The following is a 15290-nucleotide window of genomic DNA, read 5'->3' as shown; positions in this document are numbered from 1 at the left end:
AATTACCGATACTCCAATGGAACAATTTTCTCCCTGACTGGTAAGAAAACTGAATTTTTTTTTCCCTCAAAGGAAATAATGAGCACACTAATGATAATCTTTCTGGAAATCCTCTTGGGTCTTTTTGAGGGAAGCCTGCTGCAAGCACAGACGTTTATGTTTGTGATACTTTTGTGTGAGCTTTTCCCTTCACAGCATGCATAGGAATTTCCTGAGGGAGCTGGTGGGAATTCTGGGCCCCACCCTGCAGATTCTAGTTCCTAAGGTCTGGGAACCTGTGTCATTAAGGAGCACCCCAGCCTTCAGTCCACACTGAGAATTTTATTACTCCCGAATTATAACTACCCTTATGTTCTTTTCTAAATGAGTTAGGTGTGGTGGGGAGAACTATAACAAAAGAAACATTACGGTTAGTCTTTTATCTTTGATGTGTAAGGAGCCAACATAATCTTTGTGCAGTAATTATCCATATTCAGTGGCATTGCTGCATCTCCTGGAGTCGTCATTTCTAGAAGGCCAAGAACCACGGCTGCCACAGATCCATTTTTCTATGTTTATGGGGATGGGGGGAGGAGGTGGGCCAGTACATGAGTGACAGAGGTGGAGCAGGCAGACAACTCTTGGGGTGTTTTCCTAGGTTAATCTTTTCTTTCCCCACTTCCTCGTGCAGGAAGAAGGTCATGACCCACTGCGTTGGCTTTGGAATAAAGATAGTTTTCTATTTTATTTTTTACTGAAAGTACAATTTTGTAAAGCCCTGGGCCTTGGCCAGCGACTGCTAACTGTTTAATTCTACTTCCTGCCATAAGGAAATTACTGATCATATGTTTGCCCTGTTCTTATTCAGCACGGCTGTAATTTAGAAGCCAGTTGATTATAAAAATATATTTAAAGTACATTTTGCTGAAGAAGATTACCACAAAAGCTGTGGCTGAGTCGCTGGCCAGTGTCCTAGAGCAGCACACACTCGCACTCCCTCCCAGCCGAAGTCTCTGCCCGTTTCCTGAGGGCAGCAAGTGGGAAGTCACAATCAGCGCTTTACTTGGGACAGATAGAGTTAGTCAGCACTTCTAATGGTTTCCCAAGACACCTGGCCTGAATTCGGGCAGGGATTTTGTAGAGATGCTGGAAAGCAAAATACCGTGTTTTATGGGTGCGTGACTGTACAGATATGTCTGATTTTCAGGACATTTAGGAAGGAGCTAGCATTTAAGGAAACCAGCTGACCACTGCCTCTCCGTGAAAACCTTTGATGATTTAATAGGCAAAGAAATGAGAACTATATCCCTAATTTTCAGATAATGGAAGCTGCAAAGGAATATTCCTAAGACCAAATGCCAATCTTGTATGTGGGCCAAAATACATTTTATACTTGTTCTTCATTCCCTCACCCAGGAAGATCCAGTTAGCCAGTCCTAGACCCTCCTGAAAGGGTGAGGCTATATGATAGGGAGATAGAGAAAAACACCCAAGCTACAGGTGGGTAGGAGGTGCTTTGCTGCCCATGGTGTGAATGCTATATAAAGGTTAGCTGTAGGAGACCAAGTGCCGGCTGGGCAGGCTACTTCTTTCTTATGTCAGGCAGCAAAGATATCCTGGCTATGATCCCATCTGCTCTGTTATGAAATACTGAAGTGCTTAAATAAACAGGTAATAAAGAGAATATTCATTAATTTGGTTGAGACCCTGAGAGTTTAGAGAGCTCATGACCCGACTTTGTCCAAAATATCACACACACACACACACCTACACACCTGAGAAAGGCCAATATTCTGATAGGAAGCTCACTAAGGTCAGCTTTCATGCTTGGATTTGTAATATCACCTGCCAAGACTGAGAAGTTCTGGTGCCTGGCTGAAACATACTAGTACCATGTTTCCCCAGAATAAGACCAGTTCGTGTGTTAATTTTTGCTCCAAAAGTCACATTAAGGCTTATGTTCAGGGGATGTCATACTGAAAAATCATGTTAGGGCTTATTTTCTGGTTAGGTCTTATTTTCGGGGAAACAGTAGTATGAATGAGTGTAAAAAAAAAATAATTGAAGTATGGTATTGGAAGTCAGGAGAATGTTACTATTAGGAAAGCAGGAGGAGACAACTGGGAGGAAGCCTGAGGGGCTAGTGAGTGCCTGATAGTGACCTGTTTCTTAGCATTGTTGTGTTCACTCTGTGATAATTCATTACGTTGTATACTCAGGATTTGTGCACTTTCCTGTGTATTTTTAACTTCAGTTTTTTTCATTTAAAAAATGAAAACGTTTGATCAAAAAGGACTTTCTTGCGTGGAAGGTTTAGATTTTGTTGATTTGAAGGTCAATAGGAACAAAACAAATGTAAAACTGGAACTCTTGGCCCTGCCTTTTGTTTTTTTTTTCAATGTTAATAGCTTTGCACATGATGGGTATTGTGGCCATGGCTGGATAATAGTCATTCAGCTGTTCTCAGATATTCCAGTTCTATTTCTGGGTACTACCCCCCTACTTCTGAAGTTAGGCTTAGCCATGTGACTTGCTTTGCCAGTGAAACATTAGTGGAGGTGGCGTGTATCAGTTCCATGTGGGAGCTTTAAAAACCAGTGTGCAGTTTACCATCCTCTTCCCCCATCACGGCAATCATGAAAGCAAGTGATGAGATGGACTTTCCATCAGCCTGGGTTCCTGAGTGACTGCATGGAGTACAGTTCCCTTGCAGACCAATGTTACAGGTGTATTATGAGCAAGAAATAAACATTTATTACGTTAAATTGGGGAATTTTGCAGGTGATTTGTTACCATGGCATAATGTAGGTTTTCTTTATTGATATAGAAATTGGTTCTAGGTAGTGGGTGCTGCTATAACCAAATGGCTTAATAGGTGATTTGTGGACAGCAAGGACAGTGGCATTGGGGACTCCATCACAGAACATGGAAAATTATTTGAATGACACTTTTCTTAATTTTCGCAGGGATGGTACATATCAGTTCCATCCTAGATGCACAGGAGAGAAGGTAATGCTTTACATAGATGCCTTAAGGCACTAAGGACTGAATCTCGTTGGGAAGGAAAGCCATTTCCTATGTACTTTGTGAGGCAGATTGTATCTTATAAACTTGTAGTTCTCAAACTTGAGTATACATCAGAATCTCCTGGAGGGCTTGTGGTGACACAGGTTGCTGGGCCCCTCCCCAGAGTTTCTGATTCCCTAGGTCTGGGGAGAAGCCCAAGAATTGGCATTTCCAACAAGTTTCCAGGTGTGATTCTGATGCTTCCGGTCCACGGACCACACTTTGAGAATTAGTATTGCTTGATCGTAAGGAATATTATAAATAGACTTTATCTCATCTCAACTACACGTACCTGATGGATGGATATTCTTAGTGTCTGTATTCTTTCGTCTTTGTAGGGTTTTGTTTGTTTGTTTGTTTGCGGTATCCAGTGATTAAGACGTACAGTTAGCCTGTTCACTGTGGACCTTCTGCTCCCCAGTTTAAAAACTGAGTTTTACAAAGATGCAATTGTTTAATGGCAAATCTTTCTTTCTACAGCTTGTATAATATATCAAGTTATCAAGTATTTCTAAATCCTGTATTTACCCATAATTGGGTTTTAGAATTTGGCCAGAGGACTTGACTTGCATCACAGCAGTCTTGTAAGAAAAATGACCCACACATTATACTTAGAAAGAAAGAAATCTTTATTTATGCCAATCCCACTGAGTCTCTCTTTGTGTCTGCTCACTCTCTCCAGAATACTCATTTAAAAATCGAGCTCTGAAACCCTAGTGAGGCACAGAGGAGAGAGTGTGCTGCCTTGCCATCCTCTCAGCTGTGCTGCCTCTGAATTCTATCTCTATGTTCTTATTCTGCCATTGGGAAGAGGCATACAGTAGCTTCCCTTTACAGAGCCAGGACAGTGGTCATTCTGGATGCTCATGCCAACGTCCAAGAGACAGAGGCATCTGTGAGGGAAGGCCCCGGGCCCATAGGACCAGAAACCAACTTGGGGGATCTCCTGCCTAAAGGCACACAGGGCATGTCCATGACTCTGGAGTCAGAGAGTGAACTGAGATGAGTGAGAAGAGGTAGGGGCCATCAGTGTTTCACTGGGAAACTGGAAGCCACTTGATTATATCCTCCCCCACTTATAAATTAATCTCTGAGAGACAAGACTCACTTTCAGAGCACACTTGCCGACACTGATCGATGGCAGGCCTTGAATGACCGAAGAACTTTAATGAAGTCCCTCAATATGCTTCATTCGATCATCATCAGGATATATGACCAAATATACAACCAAATAGCCAGAAATTTGGTGCCTATCTTAAAAACTTGCTGTATGTTGTGTCATATTTGAGTAGGTAAAACAGAGTACTTTTATTTACCATTATGTGTCAGAGTTTAAGGACTCCAGTTTAGGAGGCCAATAATCCTACAATTGCTAGAATACAACAGACTTGGATTTGTGAATTTGTTTTGCAGAGTCTTATCTGTGCTTCTAATCCATATTGAAATTAGGGAAGCCAAACAGTGTGATCACCTACCAGTGAGTCTTATAAAGAAGACCTTTCAATGATCTGTACATACATTGACCTGTACATGTATAGGAGTTTTATCCAGATGCCAATATTAGAAATATTAACTGGTACAAACAACCCATTCCATCTGGGTAGGGACATCCTGTATTTGAAGTCAATGGAAATATAGATAGGCATCACTTCTTGGCCTTGCTTCTCCCACCTGTTCATTTAATGCCTAATATTAGGTTGGTGCAAAAATAATTGTGGTTTTTGCAATTATTTTTAACCTTTTAAGCCACAATTATTTTTGTACCAACCTAATGAAAAATGACTTTTCAATTCTTGTGCTCAATTTCTGGTTTCTACCATGATATTAAATACATCTAGCGTTGAAGACGAGTGTAAGATATTTAGCTCTCAGCTCCAGGCAATGCCAATGAAGAAGCAATCTGCAGGAACCCATTTTATTTGAAGGTGAAAGTTGCTTCTAATCATTTCTTTCAGAGGTGTATCATTCTCTGATATCTAAATGGACATGTCAGCTATCTACGGCTACAATAATGCTGCGTAACACACAGCCCTCAAAGCCTCCGTGACATAACAGTTAGCACTTACTGCTCCCATGTCTAGGTGGTCAATGAGACTCATGCAGCCTGGACATTGCTTGTGCCGTGCTGAGGGGTATGAATGCTGAGCTTGGGGGTGTGGGAGTCGGCAGAATGGAGCGCTTTACTTAACCACTTGCTGATGAAATGAAAGGATTCCTCGTTGCTTGAGGACATTATAACCCTTCTGGCTTGCTGTCTACTGAAATCTCAAAATTCTGAGGCATGTATTCCCGGATCCTACTGTAAAGGTGGAGCAGACTGCAGTCATCAACTTCAGTCAAGCCTGAGAAACGTGCTTACAGGAGAATAGGTGGAGAGAATGGGAAGAACATGGATCAGGACCATGTTAACTACCAAACAGTTTGTGAAGCATTGAAGATGGTGCTGTTAATGAGCCTGTGGCCTGATCCTCCTGTGCTCACGAGGAAGGCTGAGACTCCTGATCGCCTGTGGTGTCTCCCTGCCACGTCTGTCCCTGACAGACACCAAAGCTATGCTGGGTTAAAATAGACAACTTCTGGCATTTACTTCACGGAGAGAGCCCAGGGCAGGCCAGGGCTCTGGCTTTCGACGCCATGGAGATTTCCTCTGTGCGTGGGTTCCAAGATCACCAGGCTCTGCTGCTGCTTTAGTTTCCTTCTAGAGACTCCACTTTGCCCCACACCAAACTATCAAGTAGAACCAGCCTCATTTACTGAGATGGAGAGGAAGGTGCCTGGCACAGAGTAGGGTTTTCTGCACAGTGAGACAGATTCTACAAGGTATTCATGGCAAGTCCCAAGGCAGTCGGTCACATCTGAAGGGCAGTTGCGCAAAAATGGATGAGAGGAGTTTTGTGCTGCTTCCAAGGAAAAGGGTCCAAGCACTGAGCCCAAAATCCAACAATCAGCACACAACACCACATTTAAATGGTTCCCTCAGGAGAGAGTGAACCAGGAAACGTACAGTCTCTGAATGAGCACCTCTGGTCCCTCTGTGAGGGGCCTTCTAAGGGCATCTTGAAGTCCCCTCTAGCACTGACTGCTTCCTCCAATTCGTCTAAGCACTTTGACAGTTCACTTGGTTCCTCCGCCCAGCCTGACCTATCAGCTGCCCCTTGCGGCCATTGGTGAACACACCCAAGGGCGAGCCAATCATCAAATACCAGTGTTTTTTCAAACAGGAAGTGATGGGTTACAAAATCATTGTAACTACAAGCACTTTTAAAATTTTAAAAATCAAATAAATCGAAAATCTTAGATTATACCACATATAGTGATGGTGTCATTTCATGAAACTTTACGTGTGTGTGCGTGTGTGCTCTGGGTCACAAGATAAGGTGTATTTGTTCAGTAGGTACAGTAGAAGTTTAAAAAGTTTGCAAAACCCAGGTCCAGAACATGACGCAACCAGGTCCTTTGTAGTTGTAGGTCCTGAGGGCAAGGAATCATTTTCAAACACCTATTTGGACTCATTCTGAGTCAGGGACTTGGGAGGAGGGGACAGCACAAAAGGAGAAGTCTCTGTTCTTGAGGGGCTAATGACAGAGTTAACAAACAGCCACACACAAGAAAAACAAGTAGAGGTGCAGTCACCTGGGCAAGCGAGGAAGGTAGAGGTAAGGGTAGGTAGGTGCTGTGGGCACAGCAGGGGCTGGGGAGATTTATCCTGAGCTGTGCCAAGAAGGAAACAAAGGGCATGAAAGTTCTAAAGGAAAAGGGATGTTTACCTCGGCAGACCGGAGCTGGCAAGGACTCAGGTTAATGTCACCACCTCATTTTTTTTTTTGTCTGGTAACCCACATTTATGATCCCATGGACTGTAAGTTTCCAAGTTCGTTGCAAGTACCTTTCTCTTTCAAAGTTAGCTTATTTCTTCCTCTCTTTTTCTGACTTCTTATTATGTTTCATTGTGATAAAATATATATAACATAGAGTTTGCCATTTTAACTTTGTAAGTGTACAATTCAGTGGCATTAAGTACAGTCACATTGTTAAGTAACCATCACCACTATCCATTACCAACACTTTTCATAAACTGAAACATACAGCAACCATCAAGCAGTAACTACTCATTTCCCATTTCTCCTGGCCCCTGATAGCCTCAGCTCTACTTTCTGTCTCTATAAATTTGTCTTCCTAGATATCTCACATAAGTGAAATCGTGCATATTTGTCCTGTTGTGTCTGGTTTATTTCATTTAACACAATGTCTTCAAGTTTCATCCATGCTGTAGCATGTGTTGGAACTTCATTCCTTTTTATGGCTGAATAATATTGGATGTATATGCCATATTTTGTGTATCCATTCATCTCTTGATGGACTCTTGGTTTATCACGACCTCATTTTAAAATGAAGGAACTAAGCTCTGAGTGTCTCAGAGTTGTCTTGGTACTTAGTAGGAAGACCGATTAGAGAGACCAGGTCTCCTGCCTCTTAGGCCACGCCTTCTCGTCACTACTCCAAGCGACTGAGATCCTGCTTTGCCATGACAGCCTTTTACCTCACATTTTGCTCTGGTTTCAAATAGTGAAAAATAATAAATCCTTGTATAGCACTATGTACCAGGTACTCTTTTGAGTGCTTTAGACATGCTAACTCACTATCTCCTCACAACAAATTTATAAAGTAGTTCTACACCATTACGTTCTGCTTTTTATAGATGAGACAAACAGAAGCGTAGAGAGGATAAGTAACTTGCTGAAGGTCACACAGCTGTTAAGTGATACAACCAGGCCAAGAACCCAGCTCCAGAGCGCCTGCACTTATCAGTCCGCCATCTTGTTCCTCTTGTAGGGAGAAGGGCAGTCCTCACCAAAGCAACACTGCACAGTGGGATTATGTTTTTAATGTTAGAGATATAAATTCCAGACAGGAAATCAGTCTCTGAGGTTAACTCAGGAAGACAAATTTATTCCGGGGGGGGGGGGGGGAACTGCAAGTTGAGTTTCCCCTGTCTTGTATGCAAACATCCATGGCCCCCAAACTGCATGGGTCTCGTGGGACATCTCCCCTGACCAGGATCATCTAATAACTACAGGGTAAATGAAAATCCTTCAGGACCAGAATCGGTTTCCTAAAACATTATAGACTCTTATCAATTAGAGACACAGAAGTCTGACTCGGGATGTCCTTGCTACTGAAAGTACAATTGCTCAGTTTTCCATGTGCTTGAGAGTCTCGCACTCCAGGCCACCACAGCCACTACTAAGCTAGTAATCTGCAGGCCCCAGAACACACAAGCACCCAACAAGACTGCCTAACTTATGTTTAGGTCATTTGACTCATTGACTAGGAAGATAGAACCTTCTAGAATAAGAGCCAAAAAGAATCCACAATTGCTTTCTCCAAGCCAGTTATACTTGGAAAAGCAAGTGATGAGGAAATCACTCCTACCCTAAAAAAGGGAGAAATAGGAGGGAGGTCTGCTCTCTCTAGTAAAACAAATAAGGACATTTAATTTCCAGGCACCACTGAGACAATGTATTATTAGAAAGCCTGAGCCCCAGGCACTCTGTGTCCTGGGAGTGTGGCTGTCTGAGTTCTCCAGGCTGTGGTTTCAGCCAGTAAGACTAAGGACTTAAGTTGATCCGTCAACAAGAACAGAAGTTATTTACCTGTCACAGCACATTGGGCTGTAGCTTTATTAAGACTCAAAGTGTGCTTCTAAAGCGACAGATTTGCTGGCTTCTGCCTCTTTGTTGGGGAAGCCGCAGGCTATGAAAATAACAAGAAAGGGGACACACGTACTGCTTTTTTGTGTGTCTAGCCATTTTCAATGTTTTCCCTTCATCCTTACCAGTATTAACCAATGTCTCCTACATCAGAAGTAAGGTACCACAGAAATCAGGGGGATACAGTCAACAGATGGACTGCTTTTCTGCCACAGATTGAAGACTACAGTTCCAGAACCATTCTCTGCGCTCAATAAAACACCTTTCAACCCACCTCTGTAAGTAACTCCCGTGATACTCCCCCTTGCCCAGAAGTCTTCACAGATGGGCATCCTTGAGTTCTAGTAAAGCCCAAAACCCTGTCCAGAACTAGTGCAAGAAAGAATCCGTGAAACGGGGAACCTTGCAAAACCTGCAGGTTACAACACTCTGCCAGTTACGTGCAGACCCCAGAAGAGTCACATAAGCACCAAACAACCTTGTCCTAGTTACATTCAGGTCATGTGATGTGTTGACCAGGGAGAGAGAAACTTCTGGAATGGAAGCCAAAGAGACTCCACAGCTACTTTCTCCAAGCCTGTTATAGTTGGAAAAGCAAATGATGATGAAATCACATGAGCTCATGCTTGTGAAACCTTTTCGTAAACTTGTACAGGTACTCTAGAAGTGTTAGCTTTTTTGCTAAGGGCCAGGTCATTTTTTCTTGAGGTCAGAGTTGTTTTTCATTCTAAGTTTCACTCACTGGCATCTCTCCCTCCCCAGAGCACACAGGCACTCACACAAAAACTGTGTCTTCCAAGCTGCCCCATGAGTATGGACAACAGTTGGGCTAGTGGGTGACAAGCTGTAAATGTCCAGATTCAGATTGGATTGTCCTCTACAGTGCTGAATCCCGGCAAGCTGCTCTGGTGGGGGAAAAAGAAAAAAGAAGCCCATTGGGTAGTGGGAAGGTTTTTCTGAGGAATCTACAGCTTCTCTCTTTGGGGCGTGAGGAGGAAGGAGGTCTTCTCAGGAATTAGGATCTGCTGGGAGGCAGTGCGGGGCTTCATTCACTTCTGTGTTCCTCTCAGTGTTGGACTATCTGATGCCACCACTGCCCTGGGTTGCATTGTAGAATGTTCAAGGCTCCTCTCATTCCCATGTGTTTCATACTCTCTTCCTCTATAACAGCTTCCTCTCCTGTCCTCCCATACAATAGCCCCTGATAGTTATCAGTTCCTTCCTGTGGGCCTGATACTGACCTAAGCATGTCACATGCATGACATCATCCAATTCCATTAGGTACCAGTAGGTGGTCACCAAGTCCACCAGTTTCACCTCCCTAACAGCTCTCGTGCCCATCCCCTTCTCCCACTGCTAGTCGCCTAGTTCAGGGCACCACTCCTGGATTCCTGAGAGAGTGTCCTAATTGGTCTCTCCACCCCAGTTCAGTGTGGTCATATTATTGACTGTTTAAAGCTACCTGATGGCCCCCTGACATCCTCCATGATATGACATGATGCAGGTTCCTCTCTCCTTTGGTTTCAGTCCATCCCATTCCTTCATACTCTCCAACTAAGCCAAACCAAACTGCCACAAGGGTTCTTAACCTTAAGCACCCATGTCACCTCTTTATTACTCATCACTTCTCCCCGTGTGTTCCACAGAGAGCTCAAGCTCCTTGGGTTCTCTCATTTCTGATCATCAAACACTGGTCTCTTTGCCAAGGAAATGTGTGTGTGCTGCAGGGAAGCATGCCCCATCCCCCACAAGGGTTACAGTGGATGGCCTCGTCCAGATCAGTGGATATATCAGTAGACAGTCGGGATTCATCAGGACAATACATTCTTAATATTTCCACTCATCTGGAGGGAAGCCAATCGATATGGAGATTTAATCAGCTTAATAAGGGGCTAAACAGGCAAAACACTGACCTCCCTTGCTGGCCTGAGTTTCAGGGCAGGAAAGTATTTCACTGTCACAAGGCCCCCTTTCCATAATGTTGCTGACAACTTCAGTCTCTTCCTCATTTCTCACTCATTTCTCAAAAGCTTGACTCCTGTTCTGCTGAGTGTTTCTTTCCACTCAGAAAGTGTAAATGGCCAGTCACGATGGCACACAAAGTAGAATGCTTCCGACTTCATTATGGTTAAAGTGGGAGATTCTTCATCTTTGAAAGCACGTTCTACACTATGGAAAATGGCAAAATTATTTCCTCTTGTAGGCCACTGCGTATTAAGTAACATATGAGGGACCAAAGAGGAGTCCCTGGACCAGCTACACGAGATCGTACTCTTGCCTTAACTTTATTCTCTCTGTTAGCAGTATCAAGATGAGCCTATTTTCAGTGTGGAGGTTCCTCAAGAAATTACGAATAGAATTACCATATGACCCAGCAATCGCTCTCCTGGGTATCTACCCCAAAAATATAAAAGCATTTCTCTATAGAGACACGTGTACGCCAATGTTCATTGCAGCTTTGTTTACGGTGGCCAAGACATGGAAACAACCAAAATGTCCTTCGATAGATGAATGAATAAAGAAGTTGTGGTACATATACACAATGGAATACTATTCGGCGTTAAGGAAAGATGATATAGGAGCATTTGTGACAACATGGATGGATCTCGAGAGAATAATGCTAAGTGAAATAAGTCAGACAGAAAAAGCAGAGAACCCTATGATTTCACTGATATGTGGTATATAAACCAAAAAGAACAAGACAAACAAATGAGAAACAAAAACTCATAGACACAGACAATAATTTAGTGGTTACCAGAGGGTAAGGGGGTGGGGGGTGGGTGATGAGGGTAAAGGGGATCAAATACATGGTGATGGAAGGAGACCTGACTCTGGGTGGTGAACACGCAATGGGATTTATAGACGATGTAATACAGAATTGTACACCTGAAATCTATGTAAATTTACTAACAATTGTCACCCCAATAAAATTAATTAAAAAAAAAAAGATGAGCCTATTTTTAGCCTACAGTTTAGAAACACAACATGATTTCGAGTGTTAGTACTAGCATTCTAAAATATTGTGAGACTAAAATAAAACACCATCCAAGTAGACTTCTTTCCTATAAAATGAGTTTGCATTTCCTTCCTGTTCCATAATTAGAAGACAGATATTTTACCCTCCAGTAAATTTTAAAAAACAGAATTTAAAGAGGTCTCATTTCTTTATCCCCAAAAAGGTGGAAATTAAAATATCGTTTAGTAAGAAATTTTTGCAATGTTTCATCTAAACAACCATACTCATTTATTAAATTTGAACATTTATTTACATTTTAGGATGAATTTTGCTTTGAGTGTTACCTTAATCCTTCTCATTTCTATAATTTTTAAAAGATTTTTATTAAAAATATAGCTAACATACAATATTATATTAGTTTCAGGGGTACACCATAGCTATTCAACATTTATGTACCTAAAGAAGTGATCACCATGATAAGTCCAGCAACCATCTGACACCATACTATGCTATCACAGTATTATTGACTATATTTCCTATGTTGTATATTACATCCCCAAGACTTAATTTGTTTTATACCTGGAAATTTAAACCCCTTATTTCCCTTCTTCTTTTACCCCCTTTTACATTTTTTCAATTACAGTTGACATTCAATATTATTTTATATTAATTTCAGTTATACAGCATAGTGGGTAGACATTTATATAACTTAAGAAGTGATCCCCTGACTGGTCTAGTACCCATCTGACACCATACATCGTTATTACAATATTATTGACTATATTCCTCATGCTATACTTTACATCCCCATAACTACATTGTAACAACCAATTTGTACTTCGTAATAACCTTCCCCCTTTTTCACCCACTCTCCCAACCCCCCTCCTATCTGACAACCATCAATATGTTTTCTGTATCTGTGAGTTTGTTTTTTTGTTTACTTTGTCCTTTAGATTCCACATATAAGTGAAATCATATTGCATCTGCCTTTCTCGGTCTGACATATTCCACTCAGCACAATAACCTCCAGGTCCATCCATGCCTGCCGCTGCAGATGGCAAGAAACTATTCCCTTGCCTGGCCGAGCAATACTCCACTGTATATATGTACCACTTCCTCTTTATCCATTCTTCCATTGACAAATACCCAGGCTGTCTCCACATCTTGGCCATTGTAAACAACGCTGCAATGAACATATGGATGTACAGTCCCCTCAAAGTAGCATTTTGGGTTTTTTTGGACAAATACCCAGAAGTGAGATTACTGGGTCCTTCATTGTCTATTGTTACAGCCTTCGTTTAAAAGTTTATTTTGTCTGGTATAATTATTGTTACCCCAGACTTTATTGTTTTTGTTTTTTCATTTCCATTTTCATGAAATAACTTTTTCCATCCCTTTACTCTCCACCTGGGTGTGTCTTTCAATCTGAAATGAGTCTCTTGTAGGCAGTATCTGTAAGGGTTTTGTTTTGTTTTCCATTCATCCCTTTGTCTTTTGATTGGAGCATTTAATCCATTTACATTGAAAGTAATTGTTGATTGATATGTAGCTATTGCTATTTTATTTATAATTTTGATCTTCCCCCACTCCTATCTTAAACAAATCCTTCTAACATTACTTATAATACTAATTTGGTGATGATTAATTCCTTTAGCTTTTTCTTGTCTGGGAAGCTCTTTATGTGTCCTTCAATTTTAAATGATAGCCTTGCTAGGTAGAATAGGATTGGCTGTAGGTCCTTGCTTTTCATCACGTAGACTATTTTGTGCCAATCCCTTCTGGCCTGCAAAACTACTATTAAGAAATCAGCTGACAGTCTTATGGGGCCTCCCTTATAAGTTACTACTTGCCTTTCTCTTGCTGCTTTTAGGATTCTCTCTTTGTCTTTAACCTTTGCCGTTTTAGTTATAATGTGTCTTGGTGTGGGCCTGTTTGGGTTCATCCTGTTTGGGACTCTGTGCTTCCTGCACTTGTATGTCTATTTCCTTCTCCAGGTTAGGAAAGTTTTCAGTCATTATTTCTTCAAATAGGTTCTCACTCCCTTGCTTTCTCTCTTCTCCTTCTGATGCCCCTATGATGTGAATGCTGTTATGCTTGATGTTGTCCCAGAGGTCTCTTAAATTATCCTCATTTTTTTGGATTCTTTTTGGATTCTTTTTGCTGTTCTGATTGGGTGTTTTCTGCTACCTTGTCTTCCAAATCACAGATTTGATCCTCTACTTTATCTAGTCTGCTGGTGATTCCTTCTAGTGCATTCTTCATTTCAGTTATTATATTTTTCATTTCTGACTGGCTCTTTTTTATCATTCTTATGTCCTTTTTTTATGCTTGCTGTCTTCCTGTTGAAGTTCTCACCAAGTTCCTTGAGCATCCTTGTAACCAGTGTTTTGAACTCTGTCTCTGGTTGCTTACTTGCCTCCATTTTGTTTAATTCTTTTTCTGGAGTTTTCTCCTGTTCTTTCATTTGGGATGTTTTTCCTTTTTTCCTCATTTTTGGCTGCCTCTCTGTGTTTGTTTCAATGTGTATATATTAGGTAGATTTGATCTGTCTCCCAGTCTTGGCCAGGTGGCCTTATGTAGTAGGTGCCCTGGCACAGTCTCCCTGGTCACCTGCTCTGGTGCTCCAGGAGTTTTCCTTATGTGGGTTGTGTGTTTCCTCCTGCCTCCTGTTGTAGTTGAGCCTTGATTGCCATTGGCATGTCAGTGGTAGGATTAGCCCTCAAGCTGACTGGCTGTGGGGTTTAGCCCCATCCACAGCTTATGGGTTGCTGTGCAGGAGGCTTACCAAACTGAGTGGGATTTGCCACAACAGTGCAGACCCAAGTCAGCCACTGCCTGTGATTGGCCTATTGAGATCACCCTTTGTGTGTCCACTTGTGAAGCTAATTGGTCAGTGCTCTGCTATGGTCTGAAGCCAACCTCCAAGTATATTGATTCTGGGATATCTTGGAAGGAGCTCCAGTGCAGACCCAGGTCAGCCACTGCTTGTGATTGGCCAGGGACTACCTGGTAAATGCTACAAAGTGATCCTTGGATGTTCGCTTCCTGTGCTAAAGTTGGAGGCAATGGGAGAGGCCACACTGCGAACAGAGGATGGCTGCCACCAGTACCAGGCCTGGTGTAGCTCTGCAAAAAGCCAGGACACCCAGGCCGGCTGCTGCCTGCCAGCTCTTTTAAGTTTCAGCCATTGATAAAGTCTTATGTGGTATGCGAGTTTGGGGAGTAGAGTCTCAGGGAGTCACTAGAGTAGGAAGAGTTGTGGTCACCAGGTGAATGTATACTCTGGTTTGGTGCCAGTGTTGAGCCTGGAGCTACTCAGCAAAAGTCTCAGAGCACACGGAGGCCAGTCACTGCCTGCCAGGTGTCCTCGGACTCTGATAGTATTGTAAGAAAGAATGCAATGTGGTGGGCCCGGCTGCTCCAAAAAAAGTGCCTCAGGCATTAGGGGAGTTGTGTAGGGCGGGATCCCAGCGGTGCTCACCAGACCAATCAGATTCATAGTTGGCTCTTGTAGGGGTGGGCTCAACACAGGAAAGATGGCGCCTGCCTGTCGGCTGCACAGGAGGAAGACCTCACAC

Source organism: Rhinolophus hipposideros (assembly GCF_964194185.1).
Source record: "Rhinolophus hipposideros genome assembly, chromosome: 11".
NCBI lineage: Eukaryota > Metazoa > Chordata > Mammalia > Chiroptera > Rhinolophidae > Rhinolophus > Rhinolophus hipposideros.
Note: the sequence above shows the minus strand (reverse complement) of the source record.